This window comes from Myotis yumanensis, unplaced genomic scaffold, assembly GCF_028538775.1.
Source record: "Myotis yumanensis isolate MYYU_CA2020_CCGP unplaced genomic scaffold, mMyoYum1.0.hap1 SCAF_16, whole genome shotgun sequence".
NCBI lineage: Eukaryota > Metazoa > Chordata > Mammalia > Chiroptera > Vespertilionidae > Myotis > Myotis yumanensis.
Window position 1 is genome coordinate 43,798,635 of NW_027223767.1, and position 12,094 is coordinate 43,810,728.

The 12,094-nt window shown below is 43.1% G+C and overlaps 1 long non-coding RNA gene across 2 annotated transcripts; it reads left to right on the forward strand.

Annotated features, from left to right (window-relative positions):
• LOC138994358 (uncharacterized) lies at window positions 1-11,697 on the forward strand. Of its 2 annotated transcripts, XR_011468425.1 has the most exons (4): window positions 1-200; window positions 4,535-4,640; window positions 9,576-9,666; window positions 11,439-11,697. It is a non-coding gene; the product is annotated as an uncharacterized lncRNA (long non-coding RNA). The 2 variants fall into 2 exon arrangements; XR_011468424.1 differs by lacking the exon at window positions 11,439-11,697 and having other exon boundaries at window positions 9,576-9,866.
• The last annotated feature ends 397 nt before the right edge of the window (window positions 11,698-12,094 follow it).

Sequence of the window (12,094 nt, forward strand, 5' to 3'; positions counted from 1 at the left end):
CTTGGCAGCGGGCTCGCGCGGCAGGGCAGGACCTTGGAGACCACGCGGTTCAACTTCCAGTTTGCAGATGTGGAAACGGAAGCCCAGAGAGGGTATGCAACCGGTGCAAGGTTACACAGCTGGTTAGTGGCCTGCTCGGGACTGGACTCCCGCGCTCCGGACTGCCCTTGGCCTTGCACTCAGCTTCCCCCTTCGAGGAGGTGAATACTAATCATCACTTCCCTTAGGCCTATTTATAGGATTTGAGGCCGGTGCTGTTACAAGCTCTAACTCACGTGGGGTGGGTATTCGAATTCCTCTTAGATCTCCACCCACATGTACCAGGTACTTAAAGGAATAGAAATGTTTCATCCTGTGAAGGTGCCTGTATAAAGGCACAACCGGGAACCAGAAAGAATCGTGTACAGGTGGAAAGCATCGTGGTTCTTAGCCATTTTTTTTTTTTTTTTTTTTAGTTCTAAGCTCTGGAAGGAACTAATAGTGAAAGCCTTCCTTGGTAAAATGCACATAAAGGAAATGTGCAGTTTGGGGTTTGTTTGGTTTTTAATTTCCCCTGATATTGTTACATGGGCTGCACGTGAAGAATTGTCTGAATTGTTACATTTTCACCATATTGCTCTAGGGTTAATTGGATGCAGGCAGTTTATAGAACTCATGACCATGAGCTTGAACTTGTGGAGTAATTGCCCTACGCTGGCCATACTCAGGGGAAGTAGGAGGAACTCTGTCCTCACTGAGGTTCCATCTCATAATTAGGAAAGGTGGGCCAGCTATCTTTAATCATTAAAAGAGGAAGAAAAGTTCTTTCTCTGCTAGAGATAATCATTGCGGTTCTGAAGCAGAACTGTGGATCACCTTCCTCACCCCGTGCTGTGACTAGTTGATTTCCGATGGCTTAGCAGTTCTAACCCCAGCCTTTTGCTTCATCTGTTAATTGAGGAAGAACTACCCTGTGTGTGTAACTTTGTTAGTAATCAGTGAAGGTTTAGGAAGGTGACGCCCATGAAAATCTTTGAATTGGCCTTATGTAGATTACCCAGACGCCAAGTGATCCACAATTTTGTCTCCAAGACAACTTTCTCCTGCACCTCTCGCCGCGGTTTGCCGAGCCACCTCCTCTGCTCAACATCAGTCGTGATAATACCAGTGAAGGCAAATGGATTTGTAAAGTAGCTGGAATAATACGCTGGGGAGATAAATGTTTTGCAGCAAAGTTCCAGTCAAACATAAGATCCGAGAGAAATAATTTTAGTTCAGTTGACGTTACTGATGCTGCTGTCCAGTCCCTGTCTAAATCACTCACTCCCCTGCATTCAGCAGGTGCTAGGGAGGCACCACAGTGAGTGAGTGCACACACTCTAGAAGCTGACTACCTGGGTTCATCCTAGCCCACCTCTGCCACTTCCCAGCTTGTGTGACTTAGTTTCCTTATATATAAAGTGCTAGTTTACCTACCTCAAAAGGCTTCTGGGAGTTCTTATGTGAGCTAATAGATGTTAAGTGCTAAGAACACAGCCTGGCATGTTCTATATGTTACATACACATTGACTATTATCTATTTAGCATGTATTTTGGACTAAGCAAGTAGTTCTTGGTCCCTGGCTGATTAGAGAAGCTAATCTCACAAATAAATGTCAAAGTGACAGATACCAAGGAATGCTACAGTCAGGGGACTCAAGAAAAACTTAGCTGAGAAAGGGAAGAGAGTTATTCAGGTGGAGCAGAAAGGAACAGTATGTACAAAGGCCGAGGTAGGAGAGTGCTTGGAGATTATAAGGAACTGCAAGAAGGCGGGGCCCCTAAAACAGGGAACAAGGGGTTGAGATAAAGCTAGAGTGTTGAATAGGGAAAAGGCCACGTGAAACCTTGCATGCCACTCAAGTGATTTTGTCTATATCCTAAGAGCAAAGAGCAGCTGTTGAAAGGTTTTAAGAAGGATAGTGGTTGCCGAAACCGGTTTGGCTCAGTGGATAGAGCGTCGGCCTGCGGACTGAAAGGTCCCAGGTTCGATTCCGGTCAAGGGCATGTACCTGGGTTGCGGGCACATCCCCAGTGGGAGATGTGCGGGAGGCGGCTGATCGATGTTTCTGACTCTCTATCTCTCTCCCTTCCTCTCTGTAAAAAATCAATAAAATATCTTTAAAAAAAAAAAAAAAGAAGGATAGTGGTTGCCCTAGCAGCCCAGTGGTCGGCAAACTGCGGCTCACGAGCCACATGCGGCTCTTTGGCCCCTTGAGTGTGGCTCTTCCACAAAATACCAACTTCTGCGCACGGGCCACAAAGTTTCAATCGCACTGTACGTGCGCGCCCGCACGTGGTATTTGGTGGAAGAGCCGCAGTTTGCCAACCACGGCCCTAGCCCTAGCCGGTTTGGCTCAGTCGATAGAGCGTCAGCCTATGGACTGAAGGGTCCCAGGTTTGATTCCTGTCAAGGGCATATGTAGGGGCGTGCAGGAGGCAGCCAATCAATGATTCTCGTCTTTGATGTTTCTATCTCTCCCTCTCCCTCCCTGAAATCAATAAAAATGTATTTTTAAAAAAGGATAGTGGTTGTAATATGAAGATTAGCCTGGAAAGGGGGAAGAGTAGATGCAGGGAGACCAGTTAGGAGGCCACTGTAATAATCCAGATCAGGAATGATTCTTGTAGAAAGGAGAAGGGTAGGAAGAATAGTGGAAATAGATATCAGAGTTCATTGAACTCGGTGACTGGAAGAAGAGGGAAGTGCACTGGTACCTATTAGGATGCTATTTGCAGTATCTCCCAAGTGGAAGGAATCAGAGACTATTGTTTAGCAGAGTGAGGAGAGGTACATAGGCTTCAAGTTGTATTTCTTTTTCTGTTTTAAAAAATATATTTTTATTAATTTCAGGGAGGAAGGGAGAGGGAGATAGAAACATCAATGATGAGAGAATCATTGATCGGCTTCCTCCTTCACGCCCCATTCTGGGGATTGAGCCCACAACCCGGGCCTGTGCCCTGATGGGGAATCGAACTGTGACCTCCTGGTTCATAGGTTGACACTCAACCACTGAGCCACACCAGATGGGCTCAAATTGCATTTCTTAATCTCTCTATGGAGTACATGGATTTTGATATGTTATTCTCTAACTTTTTGAAAGTCAGGAATATTCATGTCTGGTGAACAAAAAATTATGAAATTAAGAAAGAGAAAAACTGAGTTTCGCTCTTACTCTGCTACTTCCTGCTGTATGATCCTGAGCAAGTTCCTTAACCTTTTGGATCTGGATCTGTGAAACGAGTTGCCTGAGCAAAACCGGGAGCCTCTCTGAGGTGCTTGGTGTAAGTGTCTTGTGCCAGGAGGTGCTCCCAGTATGTTCAGCAAGTGAATTCGTGAATTCAAGAGATCAGCTGCGTTTCCCCTCCCAGGGTGATGTCCCCGCCCACGCCCCTCCAGGGGGGAAGACTAAACCTGAGGCTCTTTCTTCCTGAGCAAGGCTGACCTCCTTGGCCTCATTCGTGATTAGGAAGAATGTAGGTGAATATGACATTTGGAGGACTGAGCGCAAGAGAGAACATTCACAGAATGCTCTTCGTCTTCAGCTCCCATAAGCAGAAAGACCATTATTGTAAAAGAATTCTCTAGTTTTCCCTGTCTCTTCCCTTTGCTCACTAAGCTCTAGCCTTTCTATTCCTTGGACACTCCATGATTTGTGAGTCTGTTGGTATTTGCTGTTTCTCCCCATTATTCTATCTCAGATTCAGATGTCACTTTGTAAGGCCTTTCCTGACCAACCTATCTAAGGCACTTCCCACAGCCACCATGACAGGACCCTAGTTGATTATCTGCAGAGCATCTCTCAATACTTGAAATTATCTTTTTTCTTTTTTTTTTTGCTGTCTCCCCATAGCCACTAGAATGCAAGTTCCATGAGAGCAAGGATCTTGTCTGTGTTATTTGGTGCTTAAAATTGTGCCTCACACATAGTAGGTGCTCACATATTTGTTAAATGGAAGAAGTATATATAACTAAGCTTGCAGCATGTCCTCGTGACCAGTGAGAAGTGACCGTCCAGCTTTGTTGAAGGCACTTTATAACTTCGCCTTCTTTCCCAGTGTTTCACTGGTACCTGTGGTCCAGTCAGTCCAGCCAGATCATATCCCCTGCCTGGAGTTTCCTCCTTGTCCTCTGTCTTCAAGAATGTACTCTTGCCTGGCCAGTGTGGCTCAGTGGTTGAGTGTCAACCTATGAATCAGGTGGTCACGGTTCGATTTCCAGTCAGTGCACATGCCTGGGTTGCAGGCTCGATCCCCAGGGGGAGGGGTGTGCAGGAGGCAGCCAATCAGTGATTCTCTCTCATCATTGATGTTTCTATCTCTCCCTTTCCCCTTCTTTCTCTGAAATCAATAAAAAAACTTTAAAAAGTACTCTTGTTAATTTGTTCATTCAGCTACAATAACTTATTGTTTCCCTCACCCTCAAGGGCATTTCAAATATGACATGGGAATGTTCACCAAATAGGTAGTTATTACTTGATCAGAAGAAATGTTTAATTTTTTTTTTTTAATCCAGGAAAAGGGATAGAGAAAATGTTTGAAGAAGGATGTGTAAGCTCAAGGGCCAGGACCCTGCAGCACCTGGCACAACCAAACCTCTATGAACGATTTTCTGAACTCAGGTGATGATTCTTTCTATTGTTTTTTTGTGTTTTTTATTTTTAATATATTTTATTGATTTTTTACAGAGAGGAAGGGAGAGAGATAGAGAGTCAGAAACATCGATGAGAGAGAAACATAGATGAGCTGCCTCCTGCACATCTCCTACTGGGGATGTGCCCGCAACCCAGGTACATGCCCTTGACCGGAATCGAACCTGGGACCTTTGAGTCCGCAGGCCGACGCTCTATCCACTGAGCCAAACCGGTTTCGGCTGATTCTTTCTATTGTATCCTCCTCCCCAAAACAGAAAGGGACTCAGTATGGGAGCACAGATAGAAGGAAGGGTGGAATAATGTCAGAGTATAGAGATAAAAGCTTCCTGAATTCTAAGCTAGCAGGGCCTCTGAGAGAGGTGAGGGAGGTGGAGCAAATTATTTAATGAGTCTTACTCCTGCCCCTCCCGTGTTTACCAAAGAGCTTGGAGACAGACCAGGCACCTGAGCCACTTTCTCCTTTCATTTATTCAGTCCTCTTTTTGTTCTTTTTATGATTATCAAAGTAATACAGGCTTCTCACTGGCAAAGTTTTGAAAAGCATCAAGAGTTAAGCAGAAATCACCTGTAATGCCAAATTATATCCACCATTAAAGTAATTGGTATATTTTTCCCAACAAAGTTCAAATTTAAATGAAAACCAAGGTATTACCTTGTAACATTTTTGTCATCCCTCCTCAAAATGTACTTTTAAGAATTTTAAATTGGTTCAACTCTATCCGGTTGCATTAAGAAATAGGATGAACTAAACATTTGAACTGGCTCTGGAAGGCATTTCACACAGAGCAATGCAGAAAAAAGCCTTTTAACTTTGACTTAACCTTTTTTTAAAAAGTGCCAATAGAATAAGCTAAAATGGGAAAGTTATTGAAGTATGCCCATGGGTCACCAAACCCAAAGCTCCCGAAGGCCTCTATTCCTGGCCAGGTGTAGCAGGGAATCCTCTATTCAGGCCAGGGCTCTTCTCTATTTCAGTTCTCTTTTTCTTTATTTAACTGAATACGTCCTCAGTTTCCATTATCTGTTTTGTCATTTTGGGGAAAACCCAGCTCTTGTATGTCTCCATTATTCTCACACCTTCTACACTCACAACACCTCTGACACCAGAATGTGTGGGGTTTTCCCCCATCAAACAATACTCTGACCCCAAGTGGGTGTCCAAATTTTACTCAATTCTGACACTATCTGGAAATAGCCTCAGATTCCACAGGTTGAGGGCTCAGTCCCCTGAGACTGCCCCCCACTTCAGATGCCCATCACAAGTAGTGGGCCCCCAGGTTACCCACAACCTCTGTCTGACTTGGCTACAAATGAGATGTCCCTTTGACCCCTTCCTTGGGTTCTGTTACAGCGGCTCACAGAACTCAGGGAAGCAGTTACCTACATATACCAGGTTATTAAAGATATAAAAGATACAGATGAACAGCCAGGTGAAGAGTTACTGAGGGTGAGATCTGGGGTGGTCCCTAGCACAGTAGCTTCTGTCCCTGTGAAGTTGGGGTGCACCATCCTCCCAGCTCATGGCTGTGTTTCATCCACGGGAAGCTCCCCGAACTCCCTGCTATTGGAATTTTTATGGGTGCTTCCTCTTGTAGGCATGATCAGTTATTAACTCATTTTCCAGGCCCTCTCCTCTCTCTAGAGAAGTTGGATGTGGCAGGCCGAAAATTTCAGCTTCTAACTATGGTTCGGTCTTGCTGGTGACCAGCCCACATCCACTACCCCCTGAAGTCGCCTCAGAACAGAACATGCTCCTCGTGCTCTTATTATATGGAATGTACAAGGGTTTTAGGAGCCCCTGTGTCAGCGATGGAGTCAAAGACCAAATATTAACCCTCGCCTGTTTGGCTCAGTGGGTAGAGTGTCAGCTTGCGGACTGAAGGGTCCCGGGTTCAATTCCAGTCAAGGGCACATGCCCAAGCTGTGGGCTTGGTCCCTAGTAGGGGGCATGCAGGAGGCAGCCAATCAATAATTTTCTCTCATCATCGATGTTTTTCTCTTCCTCTCTGAAATTTAAAAACAAAACAAACAATAAAACACACCAAATATTAGACCGAGAGAGGCTCCTAGTGTTCTTACCACTTAGGAAACTGTAAGGGTTTTAGGAGCTCTGTTCTAGGAACTGGGGGCAGATAGTAATATATATTTTTTCTGTTATTTCACATTTGTGTGCACACACATCTTTTATCCCCATAGACTATAACTCAGGGGTTCTCAACCTTGGTGCTATTGATATTTTGGACCAAATAATTTGTTTTGGGGCCTGTCTTGTACATTGCAGGATTCTTTTTAGCAACATCCCTGGCTCCTACCCACTAGATGCCAGTAGCAAACCCCTCTCCTGACAAAAAAAATGTCTCCAGATCACCCTGGCTGGTGTGGGTCAGTGGTAAAGCATCAGCCCAAGCACAGGGGGGTCTCAGGTTTGATTTTCAATCAAGGCACATGCGGGAGGCAACCAATCAGTGTGTCTCTCACATTGATGTTTTTCTCTCCCCCACTCTGTCCCTTCCATTCTCTCTCAAAATCAATGGAAAAAATATCCTCCAGTGAGGATTAATCAAAAAAAGAAGTCTCCAGACCTTGCCTATTTTTCCCTGGTGGCAGAAGTCACTCCACCCCCAGCAGATGAGAACCACTGCAATAGCTCCTGGAAGTCAGAGGCCTTGCCTTGTAAATTCTGTATCCCCTAGAATGCATAGCACATAGCATTTTTGTTGTCCAAACAGTATCATTGCCTCATGAAAATCATTGCTATTATTTGTAAAGCTCACACTCTTTGTACTGTTCTAAGCTCTTTACATATATTAACTCAATCCTCACAACAACTCTGTGAGATAGGTACTATTTTTGTGCCCTTTTTAGAGTCAAGAAGCTAAAGTTCAAAGAGGTTAGGTTAGTTGCTCCAGTCACCTCGCTGGGGAGTAACACTGGGATTTGAACCCTAACCAGGCAGTCCAGCTGCAGAATCTGGGCTCAACCATCTTGCTATCTGCTACTTTTAAATACAAAGAACAAAACTCAATTTGTTAAATAAGTCAGACATTCTCCATTGGTCTACAGAATTTGCATAGGCAAACACATGGTAAAAAATAAAATTTCCTTTTTGACAGAATAGAGCAAAGCATTTTGCAAAAATCTCCTGAATTGTTTCAGTGGATGCATCATAGTCTGTAAAACTAACATAACCAAGTCTTTTATTGGGCATTTTGGTTGTTGCTAATACTGTATCTGAAACATTATAATCGATTGTTTATTGCATATAAGTTATACTTCAAAAAATGTATCAAACATGTAAGGATACAGTTTGATACATTTCGACAAATGTATAAACCCATGCTACCACCAACAATCAAGATGTAGAACAGAACATCTTAATCACTTTTGTTCCTTTCTGGAGTGGTGTACTAAAGCTGGCTAGTGTCCTGGTACCAGCTGGGAGAATCAGTTATGTACATTTCTCAAATCTGCATTTAGTGACATCACATTAGTAGCTCAAAATTGGCCAAGGTGGGAGTATTTACACCACAGAAATTGATCAAGTGTCACAAACCAGGGCTGACACCCCCCCCCCCCTTTTTTTGACCCCGTATAGTCTGCCTGCATCCCCTGCCCCGGGCCTTCACCATCCTATTGCTCGTGTAAAAAAAAATTTTTTTTTAATATATTCTTATTGATTTCTGAGAGGAAGGGAGAGGGAGAGAAACATCAATGATGAGAGAGAATCGTTGATTGGCTGCCTCCTGCATGCCTCCTATTGGTGATGGAGCCCCCAACCCGGGCATGTGCCCTTGACTGGAATTGAACCCAGGACCCTTTAGTCCGCAGGCTGATGCTCTATCCACTGAGCCAAACTAGCTAGGGCTAAAAAAAATTTTAAATAAAATATGATAACCACTAACTTTAAAGGGTTGGAAGATAAAGAAATATCCTAAAAAAAAAAAAGCACCCTGAAAAATAGGCATTAAAATATTTTTTAAAGCTAGAGGTAGCCTAGGAGGACTAACATTTAACTAAGAAGAGTTCTAGAGAAATAGAAAATTGGAGGGAAAGCCATCATTGAAGGAATAATTCAAGAAATAATCTTAGCCAAAACCGGTTTGGCTCAGTGGATGGAGCGTCGGCTTGCAGACTGAAGGGTCCCAGGTTCGATTCCGGTCAAGGGCATGTACCTGGGTTGCGGGCACAGTCCCCGGTGGGAGATGTGCAGGAGGCAGCTGATCGATGTTTCTCTCTCATCAATGTTTCTAACTCTCTGTCCCTCTCCCTTCCTCTCTGTAAAAAATCAATAAAATATATTTAAAAAAAAAAAAAAGAAAGAAAGAATCTTAGACCCAGCCACAGCCACGATGGCTCAGTGGTTGAGCATTGACCTATGAACCAAGAGGTCATGGTTTGATTCCCGGTCAGGGCACATGCCCTGGTTGTGGACTTGATCCCCAGTGGGGGGCGAGGGGTGTGTGTGCAGGAACTAGCTGATCAATGATTCTCTCTCATCGATGTTTCTATCCCTCTCCCTTTCTCTTTGAAATCAATAAAAACATTTGAAAAAAAGAAATGATCTCCGAACTGAAATCATCTCCAGAATGAGAGGCCCACATAATGGATGAAAAACAAATGAATTTCAGATCATTGAGTACATAGAGGAAAGTTACTAAAAATCTTCCAGAGAGAAAACGCAGGTCACATGAAAAGGAGCGAAGGTCAGAGTGGCACCATGCTCCTCAGCCATACTGAAAGACAGTGGAGGAATGCTTTCAAATTATTACCTATAATTTTAGGAATTAGCCAAAATTGTGAATTCACTAAAGTAAGCACATTTTCAGATGTATGAAATCTTATTTTTTTTTAAGTATATGAAATCTTGAAAATTTTACTTCCTACCCATCTATCCTTTCTCAGGAAACTACTGGAGGATGTGGTGCACCAAAACGAGAAAATAAACTAAGAAACAGGAAGACACGTGGTCCTAGAAACAGTATATTCAACATAGGTGAGAAATGAAGAGAATCCCCAAGGTGATGATGAAGGGAAATCCTAGGGTGACAGACGGCCTGGCTCAGAGAGTAATCAGTCAGGATTGGGGCAGGAGGACAGAAGGCACCAGAATGGATGTCCCCAAGAAATAAAATGAGATGAATAGAGGAAAAATGTACACTTTTGGTGATAGTGGAGAATAAATTCATTATAGGGACATGGAAAACTAAACAAATAAAAACCAATTTGTTATTAATAATTCTAAAAAATTGATTTTTTAATAAACTGAAAAAGAAAGCTTAATTATAGAAGACTAAATAACTTGGCTGTGCATGGTATTTATGGAGGCATAATTATGTAAACAGTATATGGATGGATCACTAATCCTAGCATTCCTGGGCTTGCTCCTTGCAGTCTGCATTCCAGCCAGCAGGGGCTGGCTCTCTGTTCTAACTATTCTGGGTTTCTTCTGGTTAAACAGGAATTGATTTAATTACATTCTATTGGAAAATTAATACATTAAGAAATTGTTGAATTAAAATATCAATAAGAAAAATGGGTCTAAGCAAAAGGCTGTGGACAAAACTACACACACACACTTTATCCCCCCATTTTTGTACTAAACACCTGTGAAAGATTGTCTGAAGCTTTAAACTTGTGTTCTGCTAACTAATTTGAGAACTTTGATTTACCCAAACTATATATACACAACCTTCATCCTCTTATGGGGAAGTTAAGTTGTGCATGTTTGAATCCAGCATATGTTAGATTGACCCTTACCACATTATATTGCAAGTTTTTTGTGTTTTGTTTTTTTCCTAGTTCCGTTTTCTTTTTATTCACTAGCCTGTACTCAGTTCAAGGGCAAGTTCTTGTTTTTTCCCCCTGCAAGGTTCTGGCACCTAACACAGACAGACCCTGGCTCTCCTCTCCTCTCCTCTCCTCTCCTCTCCTCTCCTCTCCTCTCCTCTCCTCTCCTCTCCTCTCCTCTCCTCTCCTCTCTTCTCCTCTCCTCTCCTCTCCTCTCCTCTCCCTTTCTTCCTTCCTTCCTTCCTTCCTACCTTTCTTTTTTTAATCTAAGATTTACTGAGTCACCACAGAAACCACAATTTGAGATGGTGACCCCATCTGGTATTTGCAGGGCACTCAGTTACTCACCCAGCTTGTCACCTCTGTCTGCCTGACGCTGACACTGGTGTTTTAATCGCCTCTTCCACCCTCCCATTTTGCAAAGAGGACCCGAGTTCCTAAGAGTGCCTTGCCCAAGGTCACACAGGTCAGTGTTGGAGCAGTATTCAGGCCTTCTTACACCCAATAATGCACATATACATTTGTATTTTTACATATTTACTTACATTTGTATACATGAAATATATTTTAATCCTCACCTGAGGATATGTTTTTATTGATTGTAGAGGGGGGGGGCGGGGAGAAAGAGAGAAACATTGATGTGAGAGAGAAACATCAATCAGCTGCCTCCTGTATGAACCCCACCTGGGGATTGAACCTGAAACCTAGGTATGTGCTCTGACCAGGAATTGAACCCACACCTTTTGGTGTATGGCCAGTGCTCCAACCAACTGAGCCACCTGGCCAGGGCACATTTTTATGTCTTAATTGAAGTTTAAAAAATTACCATTTTAACTGTTTTTAAGTATATAGTTCTAATGAACTATGTTAAGTATGTTCACATTATTGTGCAACAGATCTCCAGAACATTTAATTTTTTTAAGTTATTTTTTAAAATAATTTTTATTTTTTATCATCAACAAATCAACAAACGACAAGTGCTGGAGAGGATGTGGAGAAAAAGGAACACTTGTGCACTGCTGGTGGGAATGCAGACTGGTGCAGCCACTATGGAAGACAGTATGGAGTTTCCTCAAAAAACTGGAAATGGAACTCCCATTTGACCCTGTGATCCCACTTCTAGGAATATATCCCAAGAAACCAGAAACACCAATCAAAGGATATATGCACCTATATGTTCATGGCAGCACAATTCACCATAGCTAAGATCTGGAAACAGCCTAAGTGCCCATCAGTAGATGAATGGATTAGAAAACTGTGGTACATCTACACGATGGAATACTATGCTGCTGTAAAAAAGAAGGAACTCCTACCATTTGCAACAGCATGGATGGAGCTGGAGAGCATTATGCTAAGTGAAACAAACCAGTCAATGAAGGAAAAATACCACATGATCTTACTCATTCATGGATAATTAAGACCATTACAAACTTTTGAACAATAATAGATACAGAGGCAGAGCTGCCTCACACAGATTGTCAAACTGCAGCGGGAAGGCCAGGGAGGGTTGGGGGGCAGGAGGGAGGGGGGTAAGAGATGAACTGAAGGACTTGTATGCATGCATATGAGCATAACCAATGGACATAAGACACTGGGGGGTAGGGGAAGCCGGGGTATTGTCAAGGGCGGGGGGA